Here is a 21,381-nt window from a genome sequence, read left to right as displayed (position 1 = left end):
TTTATCTGGCACAGGAAAGGAAAATGTTCATGAATGGATAGCAGCCCTGCTTTCTCTCTTCTCTCTCTTCATAGATAAAATTATACTAAATAAACGCCACATAATCACTCCAGACAGACATCAACTACATTCGGAAATTGATAATGATCGGTTAATTATATTAAGAGCGAAATGTGTATACAGATGTGTATACAGATATATAAAATACACGATCTAACTTCATATTTACAGAAATATATGTAATTTTAGAATATAACTATTCTATTTCGTTTCAGAAGAAGCGAAGCAACAGAGAAGAGATGAAAACAAATTACAGCCATCAATTTTGTGTTTCCATAGTAATAAACTCTCATTGTTTTCACACGAAATTGGATTTTTGAACATAAATACAATTTTGGAATCTTTTATGAAATGGATATTGCAGTCAAATTAACAATTAAACCTTCACAAGAAGTGTATAACCATTGGACACGGACCGAGAAACCATTACTTTATAACCAAATTATTGTGCCGCTACATAAGAGCTTCATTTACTTCAAAGTGAAACTGCACCAAAATACTTGGTTTTATTATAATATAATTTCATATAGAGCAGGATCCTTTTAGCGCGATTTCCTAATTAAAAATGGGCAGTGGAAACATTTAGTCTTGTACATTGTGTCCAAATGTAAAAGTTTTCGTAATATTTTTACAATATTTTATAATTGCTTATTGAATGCAGTAAAAATGGTAGACATTGTTATTTATACTATTTTATATATTTTCTATGCTTTATATTAAGAGCAAATATGTCATTTTAATCTGAATACACTATTGAAATACTAAAATAACCACACTTTCTATCAGCAGGCTCCAGTTAGAACAACACATTAGTCTATATTTTTGTATTAGTCATTAAAGCACCTTCGCCATGAAGTCCGTGTTGATTTCTAAGAATGCCATTAATCAAACTGCGTAGTGAGTTTTTATTCTGTTCTTATTTTTTATTCTGGACGAAATATTCGCAAGATTTTGTATTTCTCACATAATTAGCTCTGATAATGGAACCAAGATTTCGGCTGATGCTTTATAGATTTTTTTGCAAAAATGTTCTGCTGCTATGTAATTGGTCGAGCAGAAAAATAAATATTCTGTAATTTCTTCTATCTATCAGTTGCTCTAATTATCGATGGACATATCTATCTATCTATCTATCTATCGATTCATGTATATGTATTATTAACTGGAGAAGTAAACAAGATATGTGGAGTTATGTTTTGATAAGTGTATTAAAACATATCAAAACATGTCAGACTCGATGAACTGGATAAGTTTGCACCGGAAGATCTGGAACAGCTGATCGAAAGGACATGTCGTTTGTCACAAGTTCCGTTTTGCTGGCCGTAGTGTTGCGATGAAATTCAGATGTCAAAGAGAGCGGATTGGTTAACGGATCGTTACTCCTTCTTCTGGGAGGGAATTGACGTGTCTCAAAATGGAGATAGATAAACCCAGAGGCCAGAGATACTCACTTTCCATTCTTTTCCGCTCGACACCTGGGGTGTTCCGTTTTGCTGACCGTAGTGTTGCGATGAAATTCAGATGTCAAAGAGAGCGGATTGGTTAACGGATCGTTACTCCTTCTCCTGGGAGCGAATTGACGTGTCTCAAAATGGAGATAGATAAACCCAGAGGCCAGAGATACTCACTTTCCATTTTTTTCCGATCGACACCTGGGAAGTGAAATAAAATCTTTATATAAAATCAATCATCGTCTTCGATCGTTTGAAACGCCTTCGTCAAAGAGATTCCAACTCAATCCAAGAACAGATTAAATTCCCAGATAAGCCAAAAGACAAAGGGCCAACGACGCAGTTTATAAAGGTATGTCATAAATACGTCATACGCAGCAACACCTAGTCGATAGTAATCGGGTCGTAAAATAAACTGTACAGATATATGTATATTTTCTTTTCGTTGTATATATATATATATATATATATATATATATATATATATATATATATAGAGAGAGAGAGAGAGAGAGAGAGAGAGATTCACCCACTCTGATGAGTCGTGGAGGACGACACGTGTCAGTGGAAAAATTATATTTCAAAAATAGTATATATGCCGCTTCCCATTTAGGGGTACCAAATTCGTCAAAGGGAAAATTATTGCCACCACGCATTTAGGTAAAAATGCACTTTCGTATAAATACTTTAATTCATCTCTCTCTCTCTCTCTCTTTCCCCCTCTCTCTCTCTCTCTCTATATATATATATATATATATATATATATATATATATATATATATATATATATATATATATACTTCACTTAGGGTAGAATCATCAAACGTTCAATTAGGCCACGTATACAAAAATTCATTAGAAGATTATTTTATATACACCCGCAATGTCACATAGATCCCCCACAACGTAAAATATGCCTATTTTATACAAACAATACAACGTGCACAGATTTCTGATATTTTATATACACCTACACATAGAAGGGATTAGACCGTTAAAAGCACATATGTATACAACAGTTGCGTGGCAATCCATTTAAGTTACTATTTTATGGCCAAGTCGAACTTTTTTTTCATTTAATCGAACTAAAAAAAAAAAAAATACTATTGCAACTATTTTCGTGTCTGTATAAAACTTCAGCAATGCCCCTGACAGAACGTATGTTTGCTTGGATATATAGGCGGTTTTTAATGGGTTTATGCTAAACCAAAACATTTAAAGAAATATATTGTAAATCCAGCAACATTTTTCAAACTAGAAAAAGTTCGAACTATAACAGTGGTGTTATAAGAAAGGGGATTAATAAAACGTTGTACATTATTAAACATCCTTAATGGATTGTGAAAGCATACCCACAGATAAAAAAGATTATCGACGTTAAGGTTTCTCATAATTTATTCAGTGTACCTAGACTTTAAGTAGCATCGAAATATATACGTTGGAGAAAGTGGATGACATAAGTTTTTTGAAAGTTTGATATTATTCTACAACGAAACGAAAATACTATTCATAAAGGAAGTGAAATTGCAAAAGAAGATCACAGCGTGAGATAAAAACTCCTCATAAACTGAGCAGCTTTAAATATGTGTACGTATAGTATTATAGTGTATTCTTAATAGGATATATATATATATATATACATATAGGATATATATATATACATATATATATACATATATATATACATATCTATATGCATAGATACATGCATATATGTAGTTTTCAGTGTACATTAATGGGCTCTACTTAAAATACGAATTATGATATCATAGTTCTCAACGAGAAAGTAAAAATCAATACATGCAAACACATAGTATATGATCAACTTTATTTTCGTACACTTACATATAATATATATATATATGTATATATATGTATATATATATATATATATATATATATATATATATATATATAAACTGAATGTGTGTGAGGACAATTCTAAACCTGTATGTTTCATAGAACGGGGCTCACACATACTAGTAAATATTTTAAGAGAACTACCTGTCACACTCAAAGAAATAAATAAAGCAGCGAAAATAGACAAATACATTAACAAGATTTAAAAACAAGTGTTGCAAAACGAAAAGAAGAAATAAATTATTAAAAGTATTTCCGTTTTAGATACCTGAAGAAACACTTATGGATGCAGATAGAATGGTAATACCGCCAGCGTTACAAATTAAAATGCTGCATGAATTTCGTTTAGATTATCCAGGGATTTCCGGAATGCAAACTCTAATGAGAGTATATAGATACTTGCCTAAAATGGACCAGGACATAGAAAAATGGTAAAATTATGCAATGGTTGCAACTAGCAACAAAAAAAGCTCCACCCATAAGCACTCAACCATGGCTTAAAATAGATGTACCCTGGTCACGCATCCATATCGATTACGCAGAGCAACTGAAAGGATATTAACACCTGGTAATCGTGGATAGTTTGTCAAAACGGCCAGAAATTTATAAATAAAACACCTCAGCTGCAAGCACTATAAAGGTGTAAGACTAGGTAGTTGGTGGGGTTGGTGCACCAAAAAGAATGAGTGACAATGGTACCATGTTCACAGGATAATAATTTAAGGACTACTGTGAGTCAATGGCCATGGAACATCTCACAAAAACAAATCATAATCACCGGTATAACAGACAAGCAGAAAGGTTTGCGATGCCATCAGCAGAGTATTGAAAAGATCAATAACATCGACACTGAAAAAAAGAGTATTAAAAATTTTCTACCAATTCATAGGATAACGCTAAAGCAAACTACTAATAAAAATTCATAGTGCATCAGCCACACCCTACTCCAAAACAAGTTGAAGGCGTAAAGCAAAATCCACCAGAGTATAGATTTCCTGCGCGCAAGGTGAAAGTCGACGGTCATGATATCAATTATGTCAAGTTCTTTCCTTACCTTTACCTTTCTTTCCTTATATATATATATATATATATATATATATATATATATATATATAGAGAGAGAGAGAGAGAGAGAGAGAGAGAGAGAGAGGGAGAGAGAGGAAGAGAGAAATTAATGCATATTCGGCTTTAGTAAGGCTTGAGTAATGTACGCTAGTTTATGTATCGAATCATCAGGTTAAATTTGAGACATTATATATATATATATGTATGTATGTATATATATATATATATATATATATATATATATATATATATATATATATATATATGTAAGTTTGTCAAATGGGAACAATGTTTTTTATACTTGGAAATGACCGAAACTTAATTTACTAATCTAGTCTGGACAATGCAGGAATTTAAAATATACTAATACGAGAATTACCAGGGTTGATTTGGCTCGTGATTTATGCTAATCTGCTTATCCGAGCACCACTTCCGGTTATCTTTTATATTTTGATCGCTAGATTTAAGCATTGTGGCGTTAGTAGAAAGTTGTTTGTTTATTGTGATGTTTTTATCTCGTCGTAAAGTTTTCGGGTTACACATTAAATTTCATTGGCTCTCCATGCAACAGCTGGTCGCAGTCACGCTCATCTGTGTTTATGCCTGTTTATATCATTGTATATTTTTCAAATAATATTGCGTTAATGTCTATGTATGTTTTGTTATTTGTAGGGTGTATGTATAATAGCTTTCCTTGGTTGGCATATGTTTTCTTTCAGTGTGTATGCGAGTATGTATGCATATGTGTGTTGGTCCGTGTATCCTAATGTGTTTTGTTTTATGTAAATGTGTCTGTGGTGATGTTGAGTGTTTTTTTTTCTCAGTGCATCTGCATGAATGCAAGGTTAATTTAGGAGGTTGTGTATACATCCATGCGTTTTATTTATTCTACATGTATGTACATACGTGTGTTTTATGCGTACGAATTTATTGATACGTATATCGGTTTTTGAGCTCATATTCCCCATTTTTATATATATGTATGTGTTGGTAGGTTTGTTTATTCATGTATCCGAATATTTCTGCAAGTCTGTGTGTGGGCATATATATATATATATATATATATATATATATATATATATATATATATATATATATATATATGTGTGTGTGTGTGTGTGTGTGTGTGTGTGTGGTTGTAGATTTGTATATTGGTTGTTGTGTGTCTCATGTGGTTTATCTTCGCCAATGTGTTGCATATTATGTTTGTGTGAATATTTGTGTACATTAGTGTGCATAAATGTCTACCAATGCGTGCTATTACTCTGTGTGTATATATGTCCACATCCTCGCCCTCAGTAGCCCCATATTCAAGCTAAAGGTCTACTTTTTGATGTATAGCCACATTTAACTCGCCGCCCCTTTATTTGAACTTCATCCCTTTAACAATGTCGTGCTTTTCAGTGCGTCCAGATTAATATTTACAAAAGGAGGGGGGGCTTTACACTTGGCCGCCGCCGTCAAAGTCCGTTTCCTCCTTTCAGATAACTCGCAAAAATAAAAGTGCGCCCGGTGCATCGTTTCATCTATTGAAGACGCAGCGGCCATTTTACGTTTCACGAGGGCAGAAAAACGAGTTGCATCACACAATATTTACTTAGGGTTTTATTTATATATTCACATCTTTATTGCATGGATCACGACAGATCGATTACCGATGTACACTTTGACTAGTATTCCACCCGTATATATTATGCTGATATTAGTAATTAATAATAAAGCAGAAGTCTTGAAAAGGATTAATACATAGTCAACAACAAACAGACTAATTTCCTTATCCAAAAATGTCTAGTATAGCGGGACAATCAAGAACATAACATCTAAAACGAGACACTGACTCTTATTCATATTTGGTCTTCTTTCAGAAAAGCATTACCGTACATAATCACACTTTTTAATATATACATATGCACATAAAGTTATGAACAGTACTGATAGTATATGTATATATATATATATATGTATATATATATATATATATATATATATATATACATATATATATATAATGTGATATAGTGTTGTCTCGCTGTCTCGCTGTCGGTTAATTTTTAGACATTTATATTCATTGTAAGGTAAGAAGCTGTCAAATAAAGTAAGAGCTCAAAATATTCAGGTTTCAATTCTTGCTGTTTACACAGAATTCATATAATCTTTAAGCTTTTCAAATCATTACATTATATTGGTTACAAAATAGCAAACAATTGAGTATTAACTCCATAATAATTGTGAAATCGGCATAAAAATATATATTATATTTAAGCTTATATTAGGATCTTGTAAGACTGGCGGCCCCTATTATATATTGGGTGCAATATAATCATTAATAAAGAGTTGACGCCATAATAAAAATAAGAAATCTCTATTAATTTAAGTATAACGTATACACTTTCTTTACGATTGGGCAACGTCGAGCTGCTTACTAGTATATATATATATAAATATATATATATATATATATATAACTACTTCATTTACTCACGTAAAATTAATATACGAAAGTATAGATTTATGCGTAAACCTTAAGTATTTACTTCAAAAGTGCTCAATACGTAGGTAGAGCTAGTTAGTAATTTATAATTTTGTGTGTGTGTGTCTGGGTGGGTGTATATATATATATATATATATATATATATATATATATATATATATATATATATATATATATATTTGACGAATCCTAGAGTGAATGAAACGCCGAATATTTAGTGTAGCTTAATCGCCATATATATTTTATAAATTACTATATGCATATATATATATATATATATATATATATATATATATATATATATATATATATGTATATACCCACCCACGCACACACACACACACATATATATATATATATATATATATATATAATTGTGTGTACGCACACACATATATGTCATTTTTTAAAACTTTCTTACATTTTATCATTCACCATTAAATTGACGATTTTATAAGTAGTGAGTTGTGCTGAAAACAAATATCGCATTTAAATTTGGGGTAGACAAGTATTTATCTGAATATAAAGGCTCTTATTCGCCAATGTAATCCATTATGTTTTTACCGGAGGGCATATTTTTCTAAATGGAAATAATAATGCGCAGGTGTTACAAAACACACCACATCTATTCATGTAAAATGCGCCAAGCGTCACTGACATTTATGAAGTGATACATTTGAACAATATGTCATAATATTAAGAAAACAAATGGTCTACGCCTAATTTAAACGTTGTGTTCGTTTTCAGCAGACTCGATAATCTTTAAAAGTCTCCATGTTAAAAGAAATTAGTGAGTGTTGAAGGTGAAAGAAAGCAAAAATTTCCCGGACATATACAGTGATGATCATATTTATTGGCACGGTAAAATAAAAGTTAAATTTTGTCTAATAAATTCTAAAAAAGGGATTAAATTAAAGAAAATAACAAAGTATATTATGTATTTTTAACTGGCCTTTCCGATGCAGCAATCGGATTTTAGAAAAAATAAATAACAAAGGAACAACAAACATAATTGCAAAAAACCCTTGTTCAAAATTATTGGCACGGCTTTGTTTTTCTTTTAGTATCAGTATAATATCAATCAATTTCCGGTTTACGTGCTTTCTGAACTTTTTTATAGCCATATTATGCTTGTTTAACGCTAATTCAGTGAATAATTTTTTTCAGATATTTTTAGATAGCGATTTATTTAAACTATTATAAGTGACTAAATTATAATTTTCAATCGCCATGGTTAAAACTAAGGAACACAGCGAAGACGTCAGGAAGCTTGTTGTAGCATGCCATACCAATGGGGAGGGCTATGATAAGATTTCAAAGAAGCAGAACCTTCCCAAATCCACTGTTAGAGCCATAATAAACAAGTTCAAATCGCAAGGCCACGTTATGAGTTTAGAGGGTAGAGGGAGAAGAAGGATTCTTTCCCCAAGAGATGAACGGAAAATTGTTCGACAAGTAAAACAAAACCCAAGGATCTCTGTTGGGGAGATTGTTGATGAACAGAGCACCTCTGGAGTGAATGTATCTCGACATACAGTTGGTAGAGTTTTGAAGAGAGCTGGTTTAAAAGCATGTCGTCCGAGAAAGACTCCCTTATTGAAGCCTATGCACCTGAAAGCAAGGCTAGCCTTTGCAAAACGTCATATTGATAAAGATGTTGCATTCTGGAAACGTGTTCTATGGACTGACGAAACGAAAATAGAGTTATTTGGCCATAATAAAGTGTCTTATATTTACAGAAAATCTGGCGAAGCTTTCCTGCCTAAGAACACCATACCCACAGTGAAGCACGATGGAGGCAGTTTGATGTTTTGGGGATCCTTTGCTGCCTCTGGACCAGGGCGACTTGTTAAGGTCACAGGTAGCATAAAAAGGAAGATTATGTTAAAATATTGGATGAAAACCTGAAAGACTCTGCTAAAGAGCTCTCACTTGGTCGTCGTTGGTGATTCATGCAAGATAATGACCCAAAGCATTCGGCTAAACTGACTAAGAAATGGCTTGAGGACAATCATATTAATGTTTTGGAGTGGCCATCACAAAGCCCAGACCTTAATCCAATTGAAAATTTATGGAGAACATAAAAATTGAGGGTAATGCAAAGGAAGCCTAAGAATCTTATTCAATTGGAGGATTATTGTCAGGAAGAGTGGGCTAAAATTACTACTGAAGAGTGCAACAACTTGGTTGTAAACTATGAAAAGCGACTGAGGAAGGTAATCAAGGCCAAAGGCTATACAATTGATTATTAAATAAATCGTGCCAATAATTTTGAACAAGGGTTTTTTGCAATTATGTTTGTTGTTCCTTTGTTATTTATTTTTTCTAAAATCCGATTGCTGCATCGGAAAGGCCAGTTAAAAATACATAATATACTTTGTTATTTTCTTTAATTTAATCCCTTTTTTAGAATTTATTAGACAAAATTTAACTTTTATTTTACCGTGCCAATAAATATAATCATCACTGTATATATATATATATATATATATATATATATATATATATATATATATATATATATATATATATATATATATATATGTGTGTGTGAAACATTGAAATCGGAATGAGATTAATCAATTTCATTGGATTTGAGGGTACATTTTAATATTCACAGAAGGTTCTATAGTGTTAATAAATTATCCGGAGAAAGACAGAAACTACGAGCAAGAAACATTGTGAAAATGTAACCAACCTCAATAAGTAAATCGTGATTGAATTCTTTCTTGTTTATCGACGATTCCGATATGTAAATGTTTTCAACTCTTTCAGCTGCACAGATAAGGATAATATAAAAAAAGTGGTGAAAGACAGGGAGAAGTAGTTTAAATTGATTTAATTTAAACTTACATCTTGTTAGAATAGTTAGAATTTAAGTTATTACAATAGAAAAATTCCAGAATGAAAAGTAATATAGAAACCACCGGGCAACACAATGTATATTTTATAGATCAGCAATCATCCGGACAAATATTACCTAAATTTGAAAAATAGTCACGTAGTTTGTGCAGAACTGTTTCGAAATCTGATGGTGGAATCAAGTATAATTCTCTCTCTCTGAGCTAGTCCATGGGTCAGCGGTATCATAATTACTGCTTTCCCGTAAAATGAAGATTCTTCCTTTTAGGGTGATTACCTTTTTTTACTTTTACTTGTCTATGGGGAAGTATGTTTGTTCATTTATATTTCACCTGTTATTTATATTTATCCCTAACTTTATTAAGCTCTATGTAATTACAACGCATATAACGTCAAGACTTGACATACTTACATAAATGATGTTGATTTACGGAATGGGTGCTGTCACAAATTGTGCATGTAAACGTACTTAAAGAAATAAATGATAAGATAGTAAACATCTTATAATTTGGAATATATACATTCGTATATTTATTTATTTAAATGCGGACTATTATCCTGGCCTTCTAGTTGCTGTTTCACTACGTTTCAACCAATTGTTCTTCTGATGGTCGACTGCGACGGGATAGGAATGCTGTGTTTCTCAACTGTATCCACAGTAATTTCTACCTCTCATAGTTGTTGTCTCTCCTAAGCCTCTTGTCAATTTTGGGTAGGATTGAAACCGTTATCTCAAGTCAGTGTATACCCGAAACTGTAGAGATTCAACTTTTCTATCCACTGCGGCACGGGCTCCGAAGGTTGGGGGTATTTGCCCTTTTATATTCAAGTTTTATTTTTTCGTTCTTTTCTGTTCATCCATCATCGGGTCCTTTCTGAATGTTGTATTATTTTGGTTATTGGAATGCTTTTGAAATAATAAATTGATGAATTTATTTATTTATTTGCGGATTATTTTCCTCATCTTTTACTTGTTGTTTCATAACGTTTCGGTTAACTTTTTATCTGCCCTTCGTCAGGGTGTAAACCGCACGTGATAGGAATGTTGAGTTTCTTAACTGTACCCTCGGTAATCCTAGCTTCGATAGTTGTTGCCGCCTCACATGTGGGGACGTGGCGCAATGGATAGAGACGTATAATCTCTGCAGTTCCAGGTGAGCAGTGACTTACAATAGCGGTTTCAATCCTACCAAAGTTAGCCAGAGGATTAATTGACCAAAACGTAGTGAAACAATAACTATGGAAGGCAGTAATTTTTGAGGATACAGTTAAGAGACTCAGCATGAAGGGCAGAGGAATCGTTGGCCTAAACGTTATGAAAGAACAGAAAGAAGAGGAGGAAGTAGTCCGGAAATAAATAAAATAAATAAATATATACATTACTCATCTCAGAAGAATTCCAATGAAAAATAGTATACTATTGTCATATATATATATATATATATATATATATATATATATATATATATATATATATATATATATAGTCATCCACATATAGTACTGTTTCCCTGCATCACAGCTCATCAGTGCGGCTAGACAGGCAACTACATCAAGCCAGGATCGAAAACTGACCGCCCATACGACAGCCAAGGTTTTGAACCATTACGCCAATCAGCAGTTGCTGTGCGGGCAGTGAATTAACGATGTCTTTGACATCGCCCGAATAGCTAAGCTCGATATGTTTGCACAAAGGCATCACTTAATACGCCTATAATATATCGTGTATCACTTCCCAATATGCTCAACTCATAAGGAGCATTATAGTCATCCACATACAGTACTGTTTCGCTGTATCGCGGCTCATCAGTGTGGCTAGAAATACAACTACCTGAAGCCATGATCGAAACTCGACTGTCCTACGATAATCAAGGCTTTGAACCAGTATATATATATATATATATATATATATATATATATATATATATATATATATATATATATACAAAATCAAATTATAGATGAAAATATCGCCCCTTATCTTGCCTTGCTTGATAGATCTAGTGATAGACGAAAAACCTTTGTTTTTTAATCAATCAATTTTCACTCCAAATAAGGCACGGTACCACTCTGAAGAAGGGGGCTACTATCGGGGACATAAGTTGTAGGGGCGTTATAAAGTGATATGAGTAGCAATATGTTTGTTCACATTACACTTGAACTTCTGCATATCAGTACAAGTGTGAAATAGTATCCCGGAAGGGAGTTAAAAAGGTTTGGCAATTCTGGGGAAGAAACTATTGAAGTAAAAGGCTTTCTTTCTTACGGATCTCTACTGTAATGGGGTGGCGCAGTTGGTTGTCGGGTTTGTCGGGTGTAGTCACGTCGAGTAGATACAAGTACTTGTAGTTTGTCAGAGCATTCACCAGTAAAGTATTTGTAGAACAGGCAGAGGGATGCTACATTTCGTCGATGGGACAAAGGCTGAAACCTAGATGACAGTTCAGAACCTATCACGTTGGCGACTCTTTTTGAACCGTGCCCAGGAGTGAGCGACAAGCAGCAGATGCACCAGCTCAAATGTGACAACACTACTCGATACATGGGCGAATGGTGGCCTTATAGAGGTACAGGATACTTTTAGGCGGAAGTAGTTTTCTATCACGGTAGATGGAGCGCACCTTATTTGCAGCAGGCTTGGCAATGCTCTCAATGTCTCTATTCCAGCTCATATTCCCTATAAACGTTAGACCTAGGAGTTTAAAGAAAGTACTTTCAGGTAATACGTTCTTGGCCATTGCTATTGGTAATAGAGAAGGTTTCTTGTAGTTATTGAAGGAAACAAGCTTAGTCTGCAGCATTGTGTGTGGCCATCCATTTTTGTCGCCATTTCACTACAGATTGAAGGTAATCCTCTAGTGTGTCTGCCATTTCGTTGGATATGTGTTCATTTATTTTCCCTTCATACCTGTTATACATAGTGGTGTCATCAGCAAATATCCCCATCTCAGAACCAATTTTATCAGGGAGGTCATTTATTAATACCAAGATGTCCAAGGATAGACCCCTGAGGCACTCCCGCATTTTATCATATTGTTTAGATGTATGACCGTCGAGGACAACTTGGATTTTTCACTTACTTAAGAAGGATTTAATTACATTATGTATTCTTCAAGTGATACCATATGATCTAATTTTCCTTAGAAGACCATCATGCCATACCCTGTCAAAAGTCTTATATATTGAGGGCTACTGCCCTACCGTCCCATGTTTCGTCCAGCGAACGGTATATTCCTTCAGAGATTACAGTAAAGATAACTGCTGTGGAACGGGCTTGCATGAATCCACATTTTTGTCGGCCAGGTGTTTAGCAGCGGTTAGGTGTTGGACTAGGGTTTGATTAATTAAGGATTCAAATATTTTGGCGAAAAGAGGGAGGGGGCTTATGGGGCGATGATTTAATGGGTCAGTTCTTTCACCAGAATTCTTGAAGACTGGTACTACAGAAGCGGTTTCCCAGCAGTCAGGGAAGTAAGATTCGTAAAGGCATTTATTGTAAAGTTTGGAGAGAACTGGAGCAACCTCAGCAGAGCATTTTTAATAGAACAGCCGGGATTAGGTCGGGTCCAAATGCTTTTGAGGTGTCTAGGTATATAATGATACCATGTACCTAAGAAGGGGTGATTTTCAACTCGTCTAGTATGGCGCCTGTCAGCAAAGGAAAGTCGGGGAGAGAGTGGTGTGCCGGATCCAGGGTGGAGTTTTAGGCAAGCCGACTGGCAAGCAGATTAGCCTTGTCAGTTGCCGTGCAAGCAACCTCACACCCATATAAATGTTTATAATATTACAGTATCAAATATGTAGTATGTTTTCGTTTTTAAGGTAATTTTAACGTACAATTTTTATAGTTACTCATTAGTTGAGAACCTCCTTCTGTCTCTTATTTGTTTACACGAGAAACTTCAGCTAAATATAATATATACTAACTTATGGCTAATATACGTAGGTTAATATATCATTTAAAGGTTTACTGTGCCTGGATTTCGGTTTTGGTCCAATCTTCGTAATTTCTCCATCACTTCACAAATATAGAACACGAAAAATGCTGAACATTCTGTGTCGTCGTCTGTTAAACCATACGTGTATTCCTGAATAGACTAGGCAGCAATAAAGCTAGAAAAGAGAAAATCTCATGAGGTATTTCTGTTTGTAAGAACTGAAACAACTGTTTAGACACCACATATTTTTGTATAGTTTATTTAGTCAATCGGATACACAGTATATCCAACAATGTGAGGTGTGTAAACACAAAACGCGATTAAACGAAATTTATTGATGAAATAAAAAAAAAACATGGTCTCCATCGGAGGCTGCTTCTGTCGCCTCGGGAATATTGCGATTAACCCCGATTTCAAATCCATTCTGATATGTTATAGTAATTAACATACTAATACTCACAGATCCATATCGAGTGCTAAGCACAATAAATTATTCATTAATAATTAGTATCATAATATTAATAAAAATTTATAATAATAATATTATAGTATTATAATATTAATAATAATTAATAATAATAATATTATAGCATTATAATATTAATAATAATTAATTATAATAATAATAATAGAAAGATTATAATATATATATATATATATATGTATATATATAGCGTTATTGATATTAAATAAGACAAAAAGTCGATAAATAGATTTTTAACACAACCTAGACTACGGCATTGAGAGTATCTCAAATTCCAACTAAATCATTCCAAAAATAAGTGGTCGTCTGCTATTTCCTATGAAGATAGCTTTAAAAAAGAAACCACAGACATAGAGCGATAAGTGAAAAGCGTACATTTACTGCGCATGCGTTTCGATTGAAAGGCACGTTCCCTATTTATTTTCCATTGGTATCAAAGCACAAAGCGTCAACATGTGACTGATCGATACTTGTAAAATACGTGCCTATACATATCCAAACGCTGTCTTTCACCGACTGCCCTTCGATTCCTCTTTTACTATTGAAGAACAGCCTCCGTCTTGTTGCTTAAGTAAGTTAAATCCAAAGACCAATTTCCGCCAGTTCGTTAAGCGTTTCGCCTCGACTAATTCAAATAAAAGCCCATTTAAGTATTTGAAAAAGCACTAACTCATCGCTTTGATGGCTATCGGGTCCAAAAGTCAGTTCAATAACGTCGAGGTCAGACACTTGCACGACCAAAACTCGATATAACGAGAAGCAAAGGAAATCAGTACAAACAAACGGCCATATAACAAACAACACTAGCATCCCCATATATATATATATATATATATATATATATATATATATATATATATATATATATATATATATATATATATGATCAATGTATATTTAATGTGAAAAACCTTATCTAGACATGTTCGATCGAAAAAAGAGATACGTGCAAACAATTAAATATGTTTTATTCGTTTTTCATCTGATCTCACAAGTATTGCTTTTTTTGGATAAGACAAATGAAACATTGACACATTAATTAGAAATTTATTTAATTCTGATGGGAAAAATAGCCGTTCGAACTTATGCAAGGCTAAAGCAATAACACTAAATAATTTAAAGACGCTTTTATACTGAGCAAAACATAGACATGTTTAAGCGTATTTGTCTTTCAGGCGCCATGTTGTAGTAATACTCAATTAATATCCTACCCTTCATCACAGTCATCTTAAGAATGGCCAAGTGGTAGTATTCGAGCTTCTTGACTAACAGGACTCTCATGAACATCTAAACTGGGTTAAAATCAGGATCAGTGTGTCCTCTGTTCGTCTATGCCTTAATATGTGCCAGGAAACGATGTGCCAACGCAGACTAACTAATGTATGGTTCAATAATGGCATAATTTAGCTTTTGTGCAATGAGTTTCTTGTGTTTTTCTGCCAAACCTTTCTCGGCTTGGCAGGCAGTTTCTGAGAATTAATGCCCTCATTGTCGCGAATTGCAAAAAACCTGCAATCTTACAACCATGGAATAGCTGCAAAGAAAACCAAACAATGTTAAGGCATGATCTTAGAGAGTACTCTACATAAAGTTGACTCTCATAATAATAATAATAATAATAATAATAATAATAATAATAATAATAATAATAATGATATTAATAGTAATAATATTACTAATACTACTACTACTACTACTACTAATAATAATAATAATAATGATAATAATAACAATCTAAACATTATAAAGTTTCAGTTTATATCAACAAGCTGTCAGGAAATGTATTCATAACGCCAACCTCCAACCACGAACGGGATTTTTCATTGTATTAGAAACAAACGCTGTTTTAGCAGTTTTATATTAATAAGGCACAATTCATTAAAGGCCAAGTGCTCCCTTCATAATTGTTGATTAGATTCTCATTTCGATGATAAACTATATTAATCATAATACTGGACTGGAAACGATGAGTATAAAGGCAAATTCGATTAGTTAGGTAACGCTTCGACGATTGTCTATTGACATTGGGCAATTGGAGACATTATATTTCTGCTCAGCATTAATTCAAATGTTTGGACAGAGTTGTAATTGCGTAAGTTATTTACTTTTGCACGTTTAGAATGATTTAAAATTTAGATTTTACGTGGCTTAACATTATTGTTTAAGTTCGGCCACAGGGACCATAAAGCACTTCAAGGACGTTCAACAAAAGCAGTACACTTCATTACCCAAAATCATGTAGTCCATAAAGGGATATTATAAAGTGTCTGTACTGGAATGAAACATTTAGAGAAAAGATTTACCTCTGGCATCGCATAGCCTTACATGTTTTCATTACCATAATGAGAAATGAACGAGTAGTCCTCACTATTAACATTAAAAATTGTTACACCCGAGAGATAAAGTAGGGAATATTTGTAAACATTAAAAAACTTACATAGGATAAATATAGTAACAACCAGGAAAATTTAGTTCAATCTTCAGAAGAAATAAAGGCAAAATCATTTTATCAAATGTTACTTAACATCACAATTTAAATATGTTAGAAATACCATTATAACTTCTTGATAAAATTATGCAATATTGAATAAATAATTAAGTAATACAGTAAAGAAATACACAAAAAGTACAACAAAGAATTAAATCTTAATAGAATGTAAATACATTTTAGTGAATACGTAAATAGACAAGTAAATAATGAACAAATCGCAGTAAATTGGTATGAATGAAAAATATAATTACGTTTCTGAATTTTTAAGATGAAAATAAGTTATTCGTATTACTTAGAACCCCTTTGAGTGTTATTTTCCCAAGGTTTGTGTCGATGTAACCTCCGACCTTCTTCTAAATTCCTGAGTTCGACAAAAACATTGCCGATTTCGCCGAAACATTCCTCAAGAAGGTCGAAAGTTACTAAAGTCGACTAAAACGTTGTGAAAATAAAGCTCAAAATAAGAACAGTTTCTAAGTTATACAGATATAAAACAAACCTAATAAAAAATATTAGAATCTTTAAGTTTTCAATTTATTTTTTTGTTATGCTGTTTCATAATATATGATGTGGGTTTGCACATTCAGTACGGTGATTTATCATATTAGTACTTGAAATGCCGTAAGACCATTAAACTACTTCAAACGATGCATATCCTTTTTGCGGGATCATATCAGTGTTTAAATGCAAAAGATCTCATAACGGTAAATAGATACTATTTTTATGAACTGAAAGTAGAAATAAAAATGACATTTTACACTTATTATTGTTGATTTAAAGAGTGTTCCTGTATCTGCCGCTGGACAGTGGGTTATAACTTATTAAAAAATATTATTGTGTTGAATCACCTTGTTTGACTCTTTTGCGATGTTTTTCATTATAGATTTATGATTATGTACACATATTATTGGCATATATTTAATTTTATGTAGGTCGTTTAATTGCTTATATAATGAATATACATTAAGTTATACCATGCACTAAGCACTTTTGAAAAAAAATATTAGATTTAAATAATTTTATAAATAAATTCATGCTTGTTTATTTAACTAAAATATGTACATATGTATATACATGTGTATATAAAATGCTTATCGTAACCCCTACCGCTTTCTAACTCTTCCCTCACCTCAAAACCAGACACTCCCTCTCTCCCAACTGAGCGCAAAAGCCTCGCAGGAATAATCCGTACTTCTACTACTAATGCTAACCAACCACTATTCCCTCGTCAGCACAACCAATAATTTACATTCTCCGGACGATGCCTTGACTAAAGACAAAAAATAAAATAAATCGCGACATGCTTCGAAGAGAAAAATTAACTATGCAACATTTATTAAAACCTTTTATCTATATACCAAAAAAAGCACCAGAAAATATTGAACAAATAAAAAAGGGATAACTAAACAAAATCTCACTCTCCCTCTCTCTCTCTCTCTCTCTCTCTCTCTCTCTATATATATATATATATATATATATATATATATATTTATACATATATATATATAGTCAAGTCTTCTCACCATTACGTTATACGGCTGATTCTGTGTGGATAATGAATTAACGATGTTTTGACACCGTCCAAATGCCTCCGCTCGATTTGTTTACACAAAGAGCGTCGCTTAACACGCTAATGGCTATTTTTACATCACATCCCAAAATGATCTACCCAAAATAGGGAGCATTATAGTACATGCGGTACTGTTTCGCTGTTTCACAGCTCATTTGCTCGGATAGACAAGCAACTGCTTCAAGCCAGTTATATATATATATATATATATATATATATATATATATATATATATATATATGCATAATTTTCCTTGTTGCGCGTTTCGATGTATTACGGCTTTTCGGCAGTTTAACGTTAAACCACTAAACTTTACTAAAAGTACATGCATATTTTATCACAGGTGTACACATTATTTTTGTTTATATGCTCTTGATCGAAAAATACATTTGAGCACATTGATATATTTGCGATGAAGCATTCTCTAAATAGTAGAATGAGTAGGCTTCTTTATATTCTTGGCTTTCTATTTTGTATATTAAGCCTCTCTAATCTTTTACAAAATACTATTATCCACGGATGCGCATTTCATCGTCATATATAGAGCTCACCCTAATGATATTATTAATCATGTCTCTAATTACTGCCATCCTAAATATTTACTGTAATACCATGACTATTTGCCAGAATAGCTAATGACATTGACGAAGAGAGAGAAAGAGAGAGAGAGAGACAGAGAGATAGATAGATAGATAGAGAGAGAGAGAGAGACAGAGAGAGAGAGAGAGAGATCGGGCATGGAAAAAAGATGCATACATAGATACACTGGAAAAATCCATATATATCCGTAGAAATAAAATCGTGACTAAAAACAATTTTCTTACACCTTTATCTTTTAGATAATTTCATGTCAGTATGTGCACGCATAGTCTGTAGCAGTATCTATTTAGTCAACAACAAAACTTTATATGAGTATATAATCTCATAAACCGTATTAATATAGTAAATTCATCCCGACCCAGATCTTAATCCAGTTAAAACTTCGTTTGTTGTTTATTATATGATAAACCACACACATACATGCATATCATGCTCCCCGACACACACAACACTGTAAACCAGCAGGCAACCCACCCATGCCGTGATCACCTACAACGATCACACTGCTGTCAAAATCAAAAAATAATATATCATTATTCCTGCATTAATGTGCCATCAAAATCTTTGATCACTGTTTTAAGGTATTTTATTCAAGGTGTTCAACCTTCGCAACACTCAGTCTTCCATGCTACCCATGGTTTCCTGGAGCACACAGTCCTCATTTCCTGGAATTCCTTAAACTCAGGAAGGTCGCTCCATTGAATAGGTTGCTAAAGCAAGCAGCTGGAGATGGAAAGGAAGAGAGAAACGAGTGGTGGAAATCAAAGACGATCACATGTGAGGAAAAAATGTCCTTTGCTGCTTGGGGTTTTCTTTTCTTTTTTATCGGTTTACCCAATAAACGATAACGCGAATAGTTTAGACATTCAGACAACGTAGGGTAAAAACAAAATATTTTTCTGGTAAAATATGACAAGAATCACATCGACTTTTAAATTATTCTATTGCATTTTCTTTCTTCATCCCTGATCAAAATATCATATTAATTGAACAAATGAGGAGAGTAGAAAGTTGATCTTGGTTTTACTTTCTGTATCTTCATTACTCTCGCTTTCCTAATTCCATTCCTTTAGTTTTAATCTTGAATGTGCGATGTTTTTGACAAAGAGGGAAATATTTCTATTTTTCATGTCAGAATCCATCCATTAAACATATACTGTACGCTAATTTATTACATTGAAGTGTGCTATAAGCTACTTACATACATTGGCTCTATGGTTTTTCTGCAGAGATCATCTTAAATATATATTTTATTTACTTATCTAGTGTTTTGTGCCTTGGTAATACTATAACGTTCTGTTTTTAAACATATAAGCTGCTCAAGCTTAACTCACTTTCTTAATAATGGTTAAACAGAAACGCAGGATATGATTTTTCCCCTATTTAACACATCACGACAAAGTCACACAAAAAGTCTCAGGTTATGACAAATACCGCATCAATAGTTAGAGATTTATGCACACAAACAAACCACCCGGCTGAACGCAGTCGCTGTTAATATCATCACAACTAAACTTAATATTACTTTGTGCGGATTGTTCTTTTTCTGGCTGCTGAAACCATTTAAAATGAAGAAAAAACATCCTACAGTACAATCAAATTTTATTTTCATATTTCCAAATAGAGACAATGTGTAATTAAACTATAAAACGAACACATATATATATATATATATATATATATATATATATATATATATATATATATATATATATATATATATATTGACAGCCCCTTCAAGACATTCGTTTCTCATCGTTGAGCACTTTCAGTTGAATTAAAGTCGGTCAATTTAGCTTTTATGCATAGATCATCGTATGACGATTAGATCACTCTCGCACTGATGTAAATGAACATTTAAAATTAAGATGTTTTAATTCAACGTTATTTCACGCGGTTAATGGTAACCGAATGGATTAGATTTTTTGTTTTTTTTTACACAGTGTGACCACTTATCAAGGCCCGGAAGCCACTCAGGGATAAGGGTTATTGCAAGTACATTACGTTAGTGTGGAGATTTGATGGAGTGTTTACTTAAGGGGGCGGTTCATTAGGAATTTGTTAACATCAGACTTGAAGACATCCAAGTTGTAGTCCGGAGGGAAGCAGGCAGACGGAACAGAGTTCTACAGGTGTGCAGTTCTAAGAAAGAAGCTTTGTTCATGGAATCCGCGTTTTGATTTAGGCACAGATATAGAGTGGGGGAAATTTTTCACAGTGGATTCAGCTAGACGGCTGTTTTTCGTGAAAGATTGGCGAGGGGGGACCAGTGATTGGAGTTCAGACGAGCACCTGCCATGAAAATAACGATAAAACAAAGATAGGCTCGCAACGTCTCTTCTGTAGGAGAGGGGTTGCAGGGTAGAGAAAAGGGCACCCCCCACTAAGCCACGAAGTCTATTTTGTACTCTGTCAAGGCAGGATAGGCTGTTTTTGGCAGCTCCTGCTCAGATATGGCAACAGTATTCCATCCTTGGATGTACTTGGCTTTTATATAGATAGAGAATTG

This window comes from Euprymna scolopes, chromosome 2 (genome assembly GCF_053919585.1).
Source record: "Euprymna scolopes isolate OS-2025 chromosome 2, ASM5391958v1, whole genome shotgun sequence".
In the NCBI taxonomy this organism is placed as follows: Eukaryota; Metazoa; Mollusca; class Cephalopoda; order Sepiida; family Sepiolidae; genus Euprymna; species Euprymna scolopes.
This window is presented reverse-complemented; position numbering follows the sequence as displayed.